The 5,202-nt window shown below is 35.3% G+C and overlaps 1 non-coding gene across 1 annotated transcript; it reads right to left on the reverse strand.

The window, feature by feature from the left end:
• Positions 1 to 3,787: 3,787 nt before the first annotated feature.
• LOC119470090 lies at positions 3,788 to 3,890 on the reverse strand. The gene has a single exon (XR_005198965.1). It is a non-coding gene; the product is annotated as a U6 spliceosomal RNA (small nuclear RNA).
• Between the last annotated feature and the right edge of the window lie 1,312 nt (positions 3,891 to 5,202).

Here is a 5,202-nt window from a genome sequence, read left to right on the forward strand (position 1 = left end):
AGAAAATACCTAGGAATACAGCTAACAAGAGAAGTGAAGGACCTCTTCAAGGATAACTACAAATCACCACTCAAGGAAATCAGAGAGGACACAGACAAATGAAAAACCTTCCATGTTCATGGATAGAAAGAATCAATTGGTGAAAATGACCATACTGCCTAAAGTAATGTATAGATTTAATGTCATCCCCAATAAACAACCACTTACATTCTTTATATAATTACAAAAACTATTTTAAAATTCATATGGAACCAAAAAAGAGCCCATATAGCCAAGACAATCCTAACCAAAAAGAACAAAGGACACGCTATCCAACCTTAAACAATTCTACAAGGCTACAGTAACTAAAACAGCATGGTACTGGTTCAAAAACACATAGACCAATGGAACAGAATAAAGAACTCAGAAGTGAGACCACACACCTGCAACTATCTGATCTTTGAAAAATTTGACAAAAACAAGCAATGGGGAAAATATTCTATTTAATAAATGGTGCTTGGGAGAACTGGCTAGTACTATGCAGAAAACTGAAACTGGACCACTTCCTTACGCCTTACACAAAAATTAACTCAAAATGAATTAGAGACTTAAATGTAAAACCTCAAACTATAAAAACCCTAGAAGAAAATTTAGACAATACCATTCAGGACATAGGCACGGAAAAGATTTCATGATGAAAATGGCAAGATCAATTGCAAAAAAGCCAAAATTGACAAATGGGATCTAATCAAACTAAAGAGCTTCTGCACAGCAAAAGAAACGATCATCAGAGAGAACAGACAACCTACAGAATAGGAGAAAATTTCTGCAATCTATCAATCTGACAAAGGTTTAATAACCAGAGTCTACAAGGAGCTTAAGCAAATAAAGAAAAACACAAACAACCTCATAAAAAATTGGGCAGAGGACATGAACAGGCACTTCTCAATAGAAGACATATATGCAACCAACAAGCAAATGAAAAAAAGCTCAACACCACTGATCATTAGGAAAATGCAAATTAAAACTACAATGAGATACCATCTCACAACAGTCAGAAAGGCTATTAATAAAAGTCAAGAAAAAAGAGGTGTTGGTGAGGTTGCAAAGAAATAGAAGTGTTTTTACACTGTTGGTGGGAATGGAAATTAGTTCAACCATTGTGGAAGACAGTGTAGTGATTCCTCAAAAATCTAGAAGTAGAAATACCATTTGATTAAGCAATGCCATTACTATCTACCCAAAGGAATATAAACCATTCTATTAAAAAGATACATGCACGTGTATGTTCATTGCAGCACCATTAACAATAGCAAAGAGATGGTATCAACCCAAATGCCCATCAATAATAGACTGAATAAAGAAAATGTGGTACATATTCACTGTAACATACTATGCAGCCATAAAAAGGAATGAGATCATGTCCTTTACAGAGACATGGCTGGAGCCGAAAGCCATTATCCTCAGCAAACTAATGCAGGAAGAGAAAACCAAACACTGCATATTTTCACTTATAAGTGGGAGCTGAACCATGAGAATACATGGACACATGTGCAGAACAACACACACTGGGGCCTGTCAGATAGGTTGGGTCAGGAAGAACATCAGGAAGAATAGCTAATGGATGCTGGGCTTAATACCTAGGTAATGAGTTGAACTGTGCAGCAAACACCAATGCACACATGTACCTATTTAACAAACCTGCACATCCTGCATATACACCCCAGAGCTTAAAATAAAGTTGATGAAAAGAAAAAGAATTTAACACCTAGGGCACTGCATATTTTGAAGCAGAAGAGCTCTCACTTTTCCTAGTATTTACTAAAGGAATATCCTCATATTTTAATCTCAGAATGTTTTATTTCAAGAAATGCTGCATTGAAAATCTCTATTTTTAGGATTTTTAAACATAGTGTACTTTGAAATCCCTGACTCTTAGTTAAGATCCCTCCTCTCAGATTTATGGGAACCTAGTACGACAATTATAACCTGCATTAGTCTAGTGTTTTATTGTTTGAGTGCTAGTGCATATGTTACTTCATTTAACTGTTGCAACAATCTTAGGAGGTACATGGAGTCATTTCACAGATGGGGAATCTCAATGGCAGTGATTGTGTCTTGTCCATGTTAATGTTCTTGGCAAGTGCATAGCCAGGTAATGAATCTAGGTCTTCTCGTAAATCCAGGGCAGCCCTCTGCTGCAGCACAGCCATTTATGAAGTCTTTGACAATACCAATGCCCAGGAAAGCAGTAAAGAATGAACTGTAAGTGGGCAGTTTGGAAAGGAAATGGTTTAACTGAGTTTATAGATAGCTGCTTCCCATGAATTGGCATCTTTTATTCTCTGCATTTCCAGAGAATGTGTAGATGCATAGAGAAGATTGGTTCTAATGAAAGTTGTAGAAAGAAAATTATGGTGCTGTCATATCAAGTACTCAAATTTTAGGCTCTGACTGGAATAGACAATTACTTAGTTCCTCCACTAGATATTTCTACCACTGATCTTTCTTCAATCTCTGGACCCTCAAGACTTATCTTTAAAGTGGGGGTTATAACACTGCATCAAACAACATAAATGCTCATGTACCATAAAGCAGAGTCAAATCGTAAGTTGCTGTATTGTTACCTTTCGCTAAATTCAAGTTGCTATCTCTTAATAAAATTGAAAGGGGAAGACAAGAATCTGTGTATTTAGCATTTGCCCTTTCTTAAAAGTCAGAGAAAACATTTTTTAGTCTTTCAATCCAACTAGTTGCAGAGGGCAAGATTTTCTATGTTCTTTATCTTTTCACCTCACCTGAGGAGCAAGAAATCCTTTAAAGGTGCATGACATTTTTATGTGGTCTTAGCAAGTCAAAAATCCCTAGCTTTTCAATCTGATCTTTCATGCCATAGCCTCTGCTCTGGTCTGTTGACACTGTTTCCTTCCTCTATACAAATGCTTTATTTTTTTATTGTGGAAAAATACACGACATAAAATTTACCATCTTAACCATTTTTAAGTGTACAGTGTTCAGTATTGTTAAAAAATTCACATTTATTGAAAAATGTTTAAATTTTTTCACCTTGCAAAACTAAAACCTTATACTATCTTAACAATAACTCCCAGTTTTCCCCTCCTTCCAGCCCCTAGCCACCATCATTTTACTTTCTGTATACCTAGATACCTCATATAACTGGATTCCTATAGCATTTGTCTTTTTATGACTAGGCCATTTCACTTAGCATAATGACCTCAAGGTTCATTCATATTGTAGCATGTGTCAAAATTTATTTCGTTTTCTGTTTTCCCCAATGATATTCCACTGCACATATATGCCACATTTTATTTATTTATTTATCCATAACAAATGCTTTGTTTGCTTTCCCTCCTTGGCTATTTTAGTGCTGTTATGAACATGGTATTCAGATACCTCTTTAAAATCCTCTTTCAATGCTTTTGGCTATACATCCAAAAGTAGAATTCCTGGATCATATAATACCTTGTATTAATTTTTTGAGTAACTTCCATACTGTTTTCCAGAATGACTGTATCATTTTTTATTTCCATTTTTTATTTCCACCAAAAGGGTACAAGTGTTACAATTTCTCCACAAGCTCCCCCAAAATTGTTAGTTTCTGTGTGTTTTTTATTGTTTTTGTTTTGTTTTTCTTGTAGCTATTCTAAGGGGTATAATGTTAGCCTCATTGTGGCTTTGATTTGCATTTTCGTAATGATTAGTAATGTTGAACATCTTTTCATATGCCTGCAGGTCATTTGTATTTCCTCTTTGGAGAAATGGCTATTCAAGTTTTTTTCTCATTTAAAAAAATATAGAATGCTTCATGAATTTAGGTGGCACCTTTGCACATGTACTGTTCTAATCTTCTCTCTATGCATCCAATTTTAGTATATGTGCTGTCAAAGCAAGCTCCCAAGTTGTTGACTTACTGAGACTTTTCAGTGCTATATCTTTCTCTTCTCAACAAACCCCCTACTATCTACCTACACTCAATATTTACCCTACCAAAGAATATAGAAGGAAATTTGTTTATATCAGAAAACATATTTTTGCCCATGTTCAATTTATCAGCCGTGTTCATTACTTGATCACTTAGTCTTTGAGTTTTTGGTTTTGTTTTGCCTTATGCTTATTCATATCACTAAGTTTAGGGGATTTTAAGATCTGGCTTAACTCTGCCACTTTAAATGGCCTAATACAGGTGAAGATGAGTTAGGAGCGATATTTCAACCTGGATTCTAAATGGGACATAAATCTTGATTCTTTTTTTTTTTTTTTTTCATTTTAATCATGAGTTCTTAATTTTCTCAGCATTGATGTAAAAATCATTTATGCTTGCACTGCAGCCAACATAAATCATTAACACACCAAAGAATAGTAAGCAACCTTTAATCAATATCATTTTCTTCTATGAGGCACAGTGGAAATGAAAGAATATAGTTTATCGTTGGTCAGAAGTCTCACGAACATTTAGCTTGGGCCTCCTATCTTTATAGTACTTAACTTTGCTCCAACCATACAAGTCTTCTTCATGATTTTAGGACAAGTCAAGGTCCCTTCCTCCACCAAGAATTTTGCACATCTTGTTCTTTTTCATCACTCAGGTCTCAGTTCAGTGCCATCACTTCAGAAAGGCTTTCCCTACGCCTAACCCAAGGGTGGTGACCCTGGCAGTCACATTGTGTCACTTCGTCTGCTTAATTTTCACAGTATGAATCGCTTTTTGAAATTATCTCATTATTTACTTGTATGTTGGTTTACTGTCTGCCACCCCTGCCCTCTTTCAAATATATGCCCCATGACTGCAGAGGTTTCTTTCATTTGTTGACCTCTAAAGTCTCAGTGCATGAAACAGTGCCTGGGCCATAGTTTACTGACTGCTAGTGTAGGTCATGCTTTCTCAACTTCGGTATCAAAGCACACGGATGTTGATTCAGCTGCAAGTGTTCACCAAAATGTCTGTTAAAAATAATAAAGAACTAAAAATAAAGTTGAATTAACTTTTAAAATATGGAAATAAGATAAAAATTCAGATCAAATGCAAGATTTTCTTTATAGTATTATGACTCTTATTCACTTTAAAGCTTCACCGAGTTGAGGAATATTGGCTTTAATGATAATGTGTATTAGTGGAAGGTCATGTTTGATATAATCTTTAATTTAGAGTAGTAGTTCTCACACTGTGCATCAGAATCACCAATGATTGCTGGATTGCTCCTG

This window comes from Cebus imitator, unplaced genomic scaffold (assembly GCF_001604975.1).
Source record: "Cebus imitator isolate Cc_AM_T3 unplaced genomic scaffold, Cebus_imitator-1.0 Scaffold21, whole genome shotgun sequence".
NCBI lineage: Eukaryota > Metazoa > Chordata > Mammalia > Primates > Cebidae > Cebus > Cebus imitator.